Source organism: Oncorhynchus keta, chromosome 37, assembly GCF_023373465.1.
Source record: "Oncorhynchus keta strain PuntledgeMale-10-30-2019 chromosome 37, Oket_V2, whole genome shotgun sequence".
NCBI lineage: Eukaryota > Metazoa > Chordata > Actinopteri > Salmoniformes > Salmonidae > Oncorhynchus > Oncorhynchus keta.
The window spans coordinates 8,866,494-8,880,280 of NC_068457.1; the positions used below are offsets into that span (position 1 = coordinate 8,866,494).

Below are 13,787 nucleotides of genomic sequence, written 5' to 3' on the forward strand. Positions count from 1 at the left end.
TAGTCAGTTCTACGAGGGTATATTTGGCAGCATGAGTGAAGGAGGCGTCGTTGCGCAATAGGAAGCCGATTCTAGATTTAATTTTGGATTGGAGATGTTTAATATGAGTCTGGAAGGAGAGTTTACAGTCTAACCAGACACTTAGGTATTTGTAGTGTCCACATATTCTAAGTCAGAACCGTCCAGAGTAGTGATGCAGGTCGGGCGGGTGGGTGCGGGCAGCAATCGGTTGAAGAGCATTTCAAAGATTTTAGAAAGGCAGGGAAGGATGGATATAGGTCTATAGCAGTTTGGGTCTAGAGTGTCTCCCCTTTTTGAAGAGGGGGATGACCGCGGCAGCTTTCCAATCTTTGGGGATCTCAGACGATACGAAAGAGAGGTTGAACAGGCTAGTAATAGGGGTTGCAACAATTTCAGCTGATAATTTTAGAAAGAGAGGGTCCAGATTGTCTAGCCCAGTTGATTTGCGGGGATCCAGATTTTGCAGCTCTTTCAGAACATCAGCAGTCTGGATTTGGGTGAAGGAGAAGAAGGGGGGCTTGGGCAATTTGCTGCAGGGGGTGCCGAGCTGTTGGCCGGGGTAGGGGTAGCCAGGTTGAAAGCAATGCCAGCCGTAGAAAAATGCTTATGAAATTATCGATTATCGTAGATTTATCAGTGGTGACAGTGTTTCCTAGCCTCGGTGCAGTGGGCAGCTGGGAGGAGGTGCTCTTATTCTCCATGGACTTGACAGTGTCCCAAAACTTTTTGGAATTAGTGCTACGCTACAGGATGCAAATTTGAAAAAGCTAGCCTTGGCTTTCCGAACTGCCTGTTTATATTGGTTCCTGACTTCCCTGAAAAGTTACATATCGCGGGGGCTATTCAATGCTAATGCAAAACGCCACATGATGTTTTTGTGTTGGTCAAGGGCAGTCAAGTCTGGGGTGAACCAAGGGCTAGATCTGTTCTTAGTCCAACATTTCTTGAATGGGGCATGCTTATTTAAGATGGTGAGCAAAGCACTTTTAAAGGGCAACCAAGCATCCTCTACTGATGGGATGAGGTCAATATCCCTCCAGGATACCCAGGCCAGGTCGATTAAAAAGACCTGCTCGCTGAAGTGTTTTTGGGAGCGTTTGACAGTGATGAGGGTTGGTCGTTTGACTGCAGACCAATTACGGACGCAGGCAATGAGGCAGTGATCTCTGAGATCCTGGTTGAAGACAGCAGAGGTGTAGTTAGAGGGCAAGTTGGTGGGGATGATATCTAAGAGGGTGCTCATGGTTACGGATTTAGGGTTGTACCTGGTAGGTTCCTTGATTGCAGTAGGGTGAGGCCGGGTGCTGCAGACTGTCGGGGTGCCTTCGCCAATTCGTCTTTCTCCCTCTATCTCTCTCTCTTATTCCCACCACTGGGTTTGTAATAAATTGGGGCTCCTGTATTTAGATAGAGGAGACGCTGCCTGCAGACTGCCTCTAGCTCCCATGCGGTCTGGCTCCCCCTTCTTTTCTCTGGTGGGAGGGACAAAGATGAGGGAGGAGTGGGGTTAGGTATAAAGCCCTGTGGCAGGACAAAGACCTGGTGTGAGACTCCATTAAACTGGACTAAAGGGAACCGTTGAAAGAGGGGCGCCGACCGACGACTGATGCAAATATATGCTCCTCTCTCGCTCCTCTCGTCCACCCTGGCTACTCAGCTTAGCTCTCCTCAGCTCTCATTACTCCCAAATTACCTTCACTGAGAGAGATGGAGAGTGGGAGGGAGGGAGATGGGAAGGGGACTAGGAGAAAAAGAGAAATAGATGAGGGGTGTGTATGTGAGAGAGACTTGGTGAGTGAGAGAGAAATGTTTTTAAAAAGTCAGGAGAAAGAGAGAGAAAGAGGTTACCAAGAAAGGACTGCAATAAACAGTGAAAGAGAATGGGAGGGAAAAGGAGTGTTGAATGAGAGATAGAGAGTGAAAAAAGACAAAGGGAGTGCAGGAAACAGAGAGAAAGAGAGAGATGTAGGAAAGAGAGACCGGTTAGGCCCCCTCCTCACCACGCAAAGAATGCAGGGAGGCTGGTGGAGGAATGTGAAATGGGTCTCATGGGGGGGTCTGGATGTAAACAGTGCCGCACCCTGTATGTGTGTGTTTTCCCTCTGTGTGTGTGTGTGTGTGTGTGTGTGTGTGTGTGTGTGTGTGTGTGTGTGTGTGTGTGTGTGTGTGTGTGTGTGTGTGTGTGTGTGTGTGTGTGTGTGTGTGTGTCTCTGAATTCATGCATGCATGCATGTGTGTGTATGCTAGAGCGTGCGAGTGGGTGTGTGTGCATTTGTGTGTGTAGGTGGGGCGTTGTCAGCCACAGTGATCCCTCTCTAATGACAGCTTTAACGAGGTAACTGTCTAAGCTCTCTCCTACAGCTCTCTCCTGCATGCTTAGATTCAGATAGGTGTTTCAGTACACGTAATGTCGGTACTGTAAGGATGCTTCATGAAATTCAAGCCCCTCCCCAAGTTGACTCTTGTGTGTCATCCACACCATCGCATACATTCATTATAAAGAAAGCATTTTGATTGAGGATTTGCCTCAGGATTAGATGTGAATGAAAGCATTTGGTGGGAATAATGAATTTAGTAGTATTTTTAAAAGGATAATATATTTTGGGGCAAAATGGGAATACTTGTCCAAGTTTGTACTTAAACAATCTTAAGAAATAAAGCAGACCTCGTATAATCATTTCAGCTCAGAGAGTGCCAAACCAGAATCAGTGTGAACAGGTAAAGATACTAATGCTGCCTTTCTGAAACAGCTCTCTCTTGAAAAATACATTGTACATCTCAATGAATACATGCACCCACACACAAACAACCTAGATAACCAAATAGCCTTGACAGTGAGCATTGGGTCAATGTTAATGTGTGTACTTGAGGCGAGGGAGAGAGAGCAGCCATACCTTTGGTTTCTCTCTCTGCCTCCTTGGCCTTCCTACCGTGTCAGTGGTTTATTTTTAGCCTGCTCTCGCAGGGCTGCCATGTTATTTTGGGGGGAAAAGAGCAAAACAGTTATTGCAACAGTGTTGGCTCTCCTCCACATGGACAAGTACTGCTTTCCTAAAAAGATCTGGAATCAGTTTGAGGGAAGGCTGTGGCTGTAGAACCAGAGGTGGCAATTGCCCAACACCAAGATAGAGGCTGACCTGGAAACAGTCAATCAGTTTTGGGTCAATGAGGTTGGCTGGATTGGCTGACTTCCCTTTTAGCACACAGACACGCACGTGCATGCAATTGGCTGCTCTTGAAAGGGGAGAATGGGCCTATACCATTCCTAGTAGCTATTTGGTTCAGTGAGGACCTGGAGTCATATTAAGGTATCTAGAGACTTGAGGTCTGTGTGTGTCCGACGGGGTGTGATGGAAGCCTGTGCTTCGTCAATTTTTGGCCACAGGAAGCTTGCAAGACTTGACCTCTGACGCCATCACCACACACACACACACACAAATGCACTCACATATGCATACACGCCTATGTTAGCCAGCTACACTGCACTGATAAAGCTCTCCCCGCAAAGGAAGGCCAAATGAAATCACTGCGCCTGCTCACACCACCCTGCCAGCTGGCTGGCCAGCCCCATAAACAGGGTCAACACAGGACACTCTCACACCAATATACATTTACAAAGGTCAAATGACCTTTGTCCTGCAGGAGCTTGGGTCCGTTTCCTGTCTCCCCCCCGCCTTGACTCTGTTTATAGGACATTCACAGAGAAAAGAGAGATCCCACCGGCACAAGATATGGTGCCACCCTACCAGCATGGCTGTAGATGACAACGGTGCTGTGTTTGTTGTTGACATAACTGGGATGTTATAGGAGGACTCAGCTATTGGTGCCAGGGTTGATCAATACAATTCAGGAAGTAAATAGAAATTTAAGCAATTACATTTTTTTTGTTAAATTTCTCTTGCTGCATTTCTTCTATTAAAACATGGAATTGTTGCTTCCCCCCCGGATTACAGTGTCTTCTATCCTTGCCTGACTCTGTCGTTGTAACGTCTTTCTTCTGTGGACGAAGGATCGGACCAAAGCACAGCGTGGTTAGAGTTCAACATGTTTAATAAAGACCATAAAAAGTGAACGCTACAAAATACCAAAACAACAAATGTGCAAAACCAAAACAGTCCTAGCTGGTGCATAGACACAAAGACAGAAAACAACCACCCACAAAGTACCCACAGAATATGGCTGCCTAAATATGGTTCCCAATCAGAGACAACGATAGACAGCTGCCTCTAATTGAGAACCAATCTAGGCAACCATAGACATACAAACTACCTAGAAAGGAAACAGCCCTATAAACATACAAGTCAAAACACATACATCACCCATGTCACACCCTGACCTAACCAAAATAAAAAGTAAAACAAAGAACACTAAGGTCAGGGTGTGACAGTCGTCAAGTGTGTGGTTGCCGCTGTTTGTTTTCGGTGTTTGAATGAGGAAGATGAGAGGATAAAATCCTCCCAAGTCAATAGCTTGCCACATTGCCAAGGTTTAGGAGAAAGATATTGATTTTTCAATGATGCCTCAAGACAACAAAGGGGTCCGCCAAGTGAAATCTCATTGATATTCACAGCCTCCTCATGGGAGGAGTTCTGAGCTGGATGGGGTTCCGAAAAATGGTGTGAGTGATTCTCTGAGCCACTGGTTCTCCGTTATAGGATACCCTTTTCATACTATTGAGCTGAGCTTAGCTTTAAGGTATATTTACATTGGAGGGACGCAGAATGACTTATGGAGCAGTCTGACCACGCATCATACGCCTTTCATTTCCAATTCCCCAGGAGAATCTTGTAGCCCTACCTGCCATCACCTCACCTGTGTGTGTGCCACAAATGTAATGCCATTAATTACACCGTTATAGATTGATTGATTTCATTGAATGGATAAGTAGTGGTCCTCCAGCCAGAGACAATAATATATACATGAAAAATGATAAAGGATTAAACACAGTAATGCCTTTTTCCATTGTGGTCCTCTCAGAGAGATGACAGGTGGGAAAGACTGACAGTTTACACTCGATGCAATTAAAAACAACAGAATCACCAGTTAGAAATCACGTGTATAAACATTTACATTTACATTTAAGTCACCACTTGTTGGTCGTGTTACGCTTCCTGCATAGTTTCCTGTTGACAAAAGAGTATCTCAGAGCCAGCACTGTACGGTTCAGGTCGGCTTCCACCCAAATCGCAGCAGGTGGATCTATACTGAGCCATACTTACTGCATAGCCATACCTCTGGCTATAGAACCGGGCTACAAACTAACACAGAAGATCATTATTTGTTTTGTAGTCTTGAAAATAACAGAATGCTGTTGAAAAACCTAACATTCAGTCTAACCTCATTCCTTAACGTAACATGGCAAACGCTCACCCATCATGTTGATGTATTATATAAAATGGGTTACTGATCCTTGGAGCAGAGCAGTTGGTCTGCTGGGCAGTTGGTCTGCTGGGCAGTTGGTCTGCTGGGCAGTTGGTCTGCTGGGCAGTTGGTCTGCTGGGCAGTTGGTCTGCTGGGCAGTTGATGGCACCAGTCACTTTGATTTCCACACAGCTGTGGATGTAAAATACTAGTCAGACCCTAAGCTCTGGGCAGGGTTGGCTCAACTCAGTATGCATGCAGTTAAATAAGAAAAGGATCCTATAGAATACAATAGTATTACATACAGTACGGAATAGTATATAGTATTGTATAGTATATTACGGCATAGCATAGATATCGATTGCAGGTCACAGACGGGCTTGTCTGTGACCTTTTAATGCTTGTGTCTCTGATTGAGACCTGTGAATTATGCTTAGAGAGACTAAGAATAAACCTGGACATCTTTTGAACCTTTTATTACAGTACAAGACAGCTAAATTGAATTTTGACAAAGTTCTATATCTGCCAGGTCGTTCAGTCTTGTGATAATGAAGAGTAATTCACTCACAATGCTTGCTAGCCAACTGATTTATTTCATTTCCACTCAAACGAGTCTTAACCTTGCACATGACTTCCAGTATTCATAGAGAAGCTTGCTCAATGTCCACGATGTAAGTCATGAAAAAGTGGTCTACATGGGCATCCAGTTTATAAAGGAATTGATAAGGAATTTACAGTTGAAACCTTTGGTTCAAAATGATACCTACGTTCACTGATATAGGTGCAGGCAAAGAGACAGACAGACACACACACACACACACATGGGGACCTAAAATTAATTTCCATTCAAAATCCTTTTTTCCCTAACCCCTAACCCTTACCCAAACCCTAAACAAATCCCTGAACCTAACTCCTAACCCTATACCTAACCACTAAACCCTTACCGTAATTCTAACCCTAAACCTAATTGTAAGCCCAACCCTAAACGTAACCTCTAAGCTTAAATAACCTTTGTCCCCATGAGGATTTGGGAAATTATCCCACGAGGGAAAATCTTCCTTGTTTTACTGTAGTTGTGGGGACTTAGGGGGATTTTAGGATAGATGAACCCCCCCCCACAAAGAGGAGCTACTTGTCTGAATTTATGACACCCTCATGCCCTCTATCTGTGTTCATAGAGGTAGTCCTCTCACAGCCATACAGCAACCCTCAGTGCCTAGAAGCTGCATGGAACTGCAATGATAGCTCTGTTGCATATTTAAGTGATAATGCCAGAGAAGCCGGTGTTTGGAGGATATATTGGCACGGGTGTTGTCAACTGTGTCAATATATACTCCAAAATCCGGCTTCAAGGACATTATCACTTTTAAACAAATATTCAAATATTGATTTACATATTTTCATATTTTTTTAAACATTTTGATTCATTTATTCATGATATTTCATCCTTCCACAAGATATAGTCCCGACACAAATCTAGTGTTGCTACCCAAGCGGGCTGGTCGTTTAACAGTGTAGCCATAATAATAGCAAAGTAGTTGCATTTGCGTTTATTTAAGCTGTTTTCTAGCGAGACTTAGTTGGATACATCCATAATAATGAGCTAATGAGGCTTGATCTTGCTTGGCATGGAAAACTTGCTCTCTCATCAGGACACTTGTTCAGAGGAGATAGTCAACAACACAGCTAACACAATCACCTCCAACTGAAGCTGGAAAGACTGCAAACTAGCTGCACTTTGTTTCGTTTTTACCTGATTTTTATTGACATTTCTTTGTATATATCCATAAAAATGATGCTAGCTGATTCATGATTTCGACTGGCTGAGAAACGCTGCATGCCTGTCTGTCTCATCCCGACTCCCGTTCATTACTATGGGACAGCTGGATATCGAATTTGAATATTGAAACAATGTTGCAAATGTAATAGAGACAGACAGCAAGGTTTATACAAAATCTCTGATGTTGAAAAATAAATGTTAGTCTAAAATAAATGTGAGATAATATCTAGATGCTTTTAATAGTGGAAATCAAGTATATAAATTACCTGGCTGAGCTGATGAGACAGTGGATTGCGCAGTCAGATGGAACAGAGTAAATAGGCATTTTTACGTCATAGATTTAGCCGTTGGTAACTTGTGGAATAGACATTGGCTGGAATGTGGTTTTAACCAATCAGCATGAAGGATTTAGACCCACCCGTTGTACAACTGACCAGAGGACATTTCTCCAAAAAGTAGTCCCAATGTGCAGTTGCAAACCGTAGTCTGTCTTTTTATGGAGGTTTTGGAGCAGTGGCTTCTTCCTTGCTGAGCGGCCTTTCAGGTTATGTTGATATAGGACTCGTTTTACTGTGGATATAGATACTTTTGTACCTGTTTCCTCCAGCATCTTCACAAGGTCATTTGCTGTTGTTCTGGGATTGATTTGCACTTTTCGCACCAAAGTACGTTCATCTCTAGGAAACAGAACACGTCTCCTTCCTGAGCGGTATGATGGCTGCGTTGTTCCATGGTGTTTATACTTGGGTACTATTGTTTGTACAGATTAACTTGGTACCTTCAGGCGTTTGGAAATTGCTCCCAAGGATGAACCAGACTTGTGGAGGTCTACAATTGTTTTTCTGAGGTCTTGGCTGATTTCTTTAGATTTTCCCATGATGTCAAGCAAAGAGGCACTGAGTTTGAAGGTAGACCTTGAAATACATCTACAGGTACACCTCCAATTGATTCAAATGATGTCAATTAGCCTATCAGAAACTTCTAAAGACATTACATAATGTTCTGGAATTTTCCAAGCTGTTTAAAGGCACAGTCAACTTAGTGTATGTGAACTTCTGACCCACTGGAATTGTGATACAATTAATTATAAGTGAAATAATCTGTCTGTAAACAATTGTTGGAAAAATGACTTGTGTCATGCACAACGTAGATGTCCTAACCGACTTGCCAAAACCATAGTTTCTTAACAAGAAATTTGTGGAGTGGTTGAAAAATGAGTTTTGATGACTTCAACCTAAGTGTATGTAAACTTCCGATTCCAACTGTATGTTTGCACATGGACACACACAACACACACAAGGACCAGAGGTACACAAAGGTGAGTCACAGCATTTCATTGCTTACATTACTTGTTTCCTTGGCCAGTATTTAGCAAGGACATCTATAGAAGGGGGCGGCAGGTAGCCTAACAGTTGAGAGTGTTGGGCCAGTAACCAAATCCCTGAGCCGACTATGTGAAAAATCAGTCAATGTGCCTTTGAGCAAGGCACTTAACCCTAATTGCTCCTGTAAGTCTCTCTGGATAAGATCGTCTGCTAAATGACTCAAATGTAAATGTAATAGAATATCCTGAAGCTGTTGGTTTCACAAATGGTCTACAGCAGTAAAGACTATTAAAAGCCTTGGATGTTTCCCAAATGGCACCCTAATCCTTATGTCGTGCACTACTTTTGACCACAGCCCTATGGGTCCTGGTCAAAAGTACTGCACTACATAGGGAATAGAGTGTCATCTGGGAGGCACACCTTGACTCACCAGTGTTCCTGCAGGAGGAGTGAAGAAAGTGCTTTGTGGTGACAGCAAAGCACCCAGAGCTAGGGACATTGTAAAACAAGTCCACTGGGGAAAAAAGTGGTGAAAATTAATTAAGGCAAGAGTGCTGGCTCAGCAGAAGTACTTTTCTTTGTTATGAGGTTTGTTCAGAGTCAAATGATCATATTTCTTCGCAGGGCAAAAATATATTCACGGACAAAAAACCTCACAGACTAACAAGCTGAGAGATAAAAATCGTCTTCAAAGGTTCCTTATTGGGTCGGGAAAAAACTGTGCGTTACTCACAAATGAACAGGATTCACTTCAATATGATATCAATATTTAATTAGTTAATTTGCCAGGTTGTTGTTCAACGTATCCACTCTAAACTGAATGATTTAATTTCTGTATGACAACAATTACATCCAATTTTTATTGCTGTTTTCAGCTCCCTGATTAGCGGTTATTGAATAAATTATAGGGCACTCAATAGAATGGTTTGCTATCAAATTCCTTGTTGATGACTAGCTCATTGGTGTAATTTCACTAGAGAGGTGCATTCATTTAATTGGAGCTTGTTTAGATATCTACCTCCATTGTAGAGGAGGGGAATGAAGAGGAGATGAGAGGGAAGGAGAGAGGAGAGGATGGGAATGAAGAGGAGATGAGAGGGAAGGGGAGCGGAGAGGAGAGGAGGGGAATGAAGAGGAGATGAGAGGGAAGGGGAGCGGAGAGGAGAGGAGGGGAGGGGAGAGGAGAGGAGAGGAGAGGAGGGGAATGAAGAGGAGATGAGAGGGAAGGGGAGCGGAGAGGAGAGGAGAGGAGAGGAGAGGAATGAAGAGGAGATGAGAGGGAAGGGGAGCGGAGAGGAGAGGAGAGGAAAGTGGTGATTAATTGCAAAAGCAATGAAATCTGTATCTGGAAGACTGCTGTTAGATAAGCCTGAATGAATTTGAAATACCTTTTTTTTTTTTTCAAGAAATACAAATTATTATCCACTCTCAAAATGTCGTGAACGGTTGTTTGTGTCTCACTCAGTGACCACTCACTGCCTTTAAACATCTACAGTTGTGCACCGCAAGGTCATCTACTTGACGTATAGTAGAACAATAAGTTAACAGTGTCGGCCATAGGGTCACAAATAAATGTGAAAGAAGAAAAAATATATATAAAAAAAAAAAATGAAACTGGTCAGCAAATGCAACCATAATATTGGCGCCCTGGTGATGTTCTAGTTCATCCCTCACCACTGTTGTTTTCTGGTAGGGCTACTATAAGAAATACACCACTTGTATCTTCCTGGATACACAAGTGGGAGAGCTGACATACTAGTGTAACCGATGTGAAATGGCTAGCTAGTTAGCAGTGGTGTGCGCTAATAGCGTTTCAATCGTTGACTTCACTCGCTCTCAGAACTTGAAGTAGTTGCTTCCCGTGGCTTTTGTGGAGCGATGGGTAACGATGCTTTGAGGGTGGCTGTTGTCGATGTGTGCAGGGGTTCCCTGGTTCGAGCCCAGGTAGGGGCGAGGAGAGGGACGGAAGCTATACTGTTACACTAGCACACCAACAAAGGGCGTGACTGGGACATGATCCCTCCTACGGTAACAGTCGTTTGGACACACCTACTCATTCCAAGTTTTTATTTAGACTATTTTGTACATTGTAGAATAATACGAAATACATCAAAACTATGAAATAACACATATGGAATCATGTAGTTACCAAAAAAGTGTTCAACAAATCAAATCCAAATATATTTTAGATTCTTCAAAGTAGCCACCCTTTGCCTTGATGACAGCTTTGCACACTCCTGGCATTCTGTCAACCAGCTTCATGAGGTAGTGACCTGGAATGCATTTCAATTAACAGGCATGCCTTGTTAAAAGTTAATGTGTGGAATTTATTTCCTTCTTAATACGTTTAAGCCAATCAGTTGTGTTGTGACAAGGTAGGGGTGGTATACAGAAGATAGCCCTATTTGGTAAAAGACTAAGTCCATATTATGGCAAGAACAGCTCAAATGAGCAAAGAGAAACGACAGTCCATCATTACTTTAAGACATGAAGGTCAGTCAATAAGGAAAATTTCAAGAACTTTGAACGTTTCTTCAAGTGCAGTCGCAAAAACCATCAAGCGATATGATTAAACTGGCTCTCATGAGGACCACCACAGGAAAGAATGACCCAGAGTTACCTCTGCTGCAGAGGGTAAGTTCATTAGAGTTACCAGCCTCAGAAATTGCAGCCCAAATAAATGCTTCACAGAGTTCACAACTGTTCAGAGGAGACTGCGTGAATCAGGCCTTAATGGTCGAATTGCTGCAAAAAAACACTACTAAAGGACACCAATAATAATAAGAGACTTGCTTGGGCCAAGAAACACAAGTAATGGACATTAGACAAGTGGAAATCTGTCCTTTGGTCTGATCAGTCCAAATTTGAGATTTTTGGTTCCAACCGCCGTGTCTTTGTGAGATGCAGAGTAGGTGAACGGATAATCTTCGCATGTGTGGATCCCACAGTGAAGCATGGAGGAGCTGTGATGGCGTGGGGGTACTTTTCTGGTGACACTGTCAGTGATTTATTTAGAATTCAAGGCAGACTTAACCAGCATGGCTACCACAGCATTCTGCAGTGATACCCCATCCCGTCTGGTTTGCACTTAGTGAGACTATCATTTGATTTTCCAACAGGACAATGACCCAAAGCACACCTCCAGGCTGTGTAAGGGCTATTTGACCAAGGAGTGTGATGAGTGCTGCATCAGATGACCTGGCCTCCACAATAACCCGACCTCAACCCAATTGAGATAGTTTGAGATGAGTTGGATTGCAGAGAGAAGGAAAAGCAGCCAATAAGTATTCAGCATATGTGGGAACTCCTTTAAAACGGTTGGAAAAGCATTCCAGGTCAAGCTGGTTGAGAGAATACCAAGACTGTGCAAAGCTATCATTAAGGCAAAGGGTGGCTACTTTGAACAATCAAAATTATAGATCACTACATGATTTCATATGTGTTATTTAATAGTTTTGATGTCTTCACTATCATTATACAATGTAGAAAATAGTACAAATAAAGAAAAACCCTTGAATGAGTAGGTGTGTCCAAACTTTTGACTGGTACTGTATATAGATCACAAACACATACCTCTTTATGGATGAGCGGCACCACTAAATCCCTCTGTTTGACTATATTGCACTGTTCTAAGCAGCCACATATGTTGGTCTCTTTATTAACTGGCAATGACATACATTCACTTAGTGTCAGCTTAGACCTGGAACACAAGATAGCAGGATAGAAATAAAGCCCATGCCTCATTGTGATCAGGATTTGTTTTTTGCTTTCCGTGCTACCAGATGTCACCTCTTGCTGGGGTGTTAAACATGAAAAACGTGTGTAACTGATGTTTTTACTCACTGTGTTGCGCAAACCTTTAACTCTGTGGAGACACAACAGGGCCGTGTTCGTTAGGCATTAATTGGAAGATAACAGACTGAAACAGGGAGGGATTACCTAGACTTCTTCTAATAAGAAAAATGTTTTTTTTCCTTTGCAAAACATTTGCCACGGTGTATCCTGCTGAACACAACCCTGTAACACTGGGGATGTCAGGCACCATATTATATATAAAAGTATGCAAACATTGACAACTGTCTCTGTTTTCGCCCATATAGTAAATGGTATATGTCTGAAACATGTCTGTCATGTACTCTCTGGGGGTATAGAGGAACAGACATTTTATCAGCAGGGGACGATCTTTCATATCACTCCCAAAGGGGAAAAAGGATTGCCTTCTTTTTCTCCCCCTTGTTATCTAAGAGGCACACGAATCGACAGAGTAAAACGGTAAAAGCAATTGCCATGGAACTTCTAAGGGAATTGTTTTCCCCCAGAATGGAGTACTCACTTAGAATGTTGTTGTTTTCTCTCTCTCTCTCTCTCTCTCTCTCTCTCTCTCTCTCTCTGTCTCTCTGTCTCTCTGTCTCTCTGTCTCTCTGTCTCTGTCTCTGTCTCACTCTCTGTCTCACCCTATTTCTCTCTCTCTTTCTGTCTCTCCCCCTGTCTCTCTCTCTTTTGTTTCACTCTCTGTCTCTCTCTCTCTGCTCTCTCTGTCTCTCCCCCTGTCTCTCTCTCTTTCTGTCTCTCTTTCTGTCTCTCTCTCTCTGCTCTTTCTGGGATCCCGGGAGTCTGTAGGGTGCGTAGTGGTGGTGCTGTGGGTTCAAGCAGAGGATTAGATGGCAGACAAATGCTTTTAATCCCTTGAGTCTGCGCCCCCCGTTGCACGCTTAGTATGCATCAGAACGAACAACAGACAAAAATCTAGTGCTTCCTCTCCTCCTTCTAACATTCCCTGTCTTTTGTCTCCATATCGAATCAAGAAACAGCTATGTGCCGATAGGTCTCTCTGATCATTCGCTGCTATTTCTAACCAATATAAAGAACTATATCTTCTTGTGTAAATAGAATAGATAAACATGTGCCTAGTGTCTGTTCTATTGTGTTGACACAAAGAATCCCTATTGCATGTTCATCACTCTTGCTCAGCTATTTGAAGGAGAGGTTTAAGAGAGAGTTTTAAGAGAGGCAAGTGACTGTGAAAAATTGCAATTGGTATCTCTGACATTTGTGAGTGTGTTGTACCCCACATCTGAGGGGATCCGACTAGTACGGTCAGAGGATACTATAGAGTTCAGCCCATAGCATGTCCTCAGTAAGGGACACAGGGAAACCCAAATGTGACAAAAGACGAAAACTGCTATCTGTACTGGCTGCTAGTACAGCCTGGTCTCATAGACTAGACGTAACATAGTAAATGAAAAGCCGGGATAATCAAATTGGTATGGCTACATAGGACAGAATGTTACTAAAGGCAA

At 43.0% G+C, this 13,787-nt stretch overlaps 1 protein-coding gene across 2 annotated transcripts in view; it reads left to right on the top strand.

Moving 5' to 3' along the window:
• The window catches only part of LOC118370153 (B-cell CLL/lymphoma 9 protein-like), a 109,853-nt gene that overhangs the window by 44,778 nt on the left and 51,288 nt on the right, over positions 1–13,787 (top strand). Inside the window, exon 1 of one of the 2 annotated variants that reach the window (XM_052499070.1) lies at positions 8,355–8,480. The exons of the other annotated variant lie outside the window; for it this stretch is intronic. The gene's annotated coding sequence lies outside the window, so the exon portion shown is untranslated. Of the gene's footprint in view, positions 1–8,354; positions 8,481–13,787 lie in introns of those variants that run through there. 2 annotated transcript variants of the gene reach the window in all.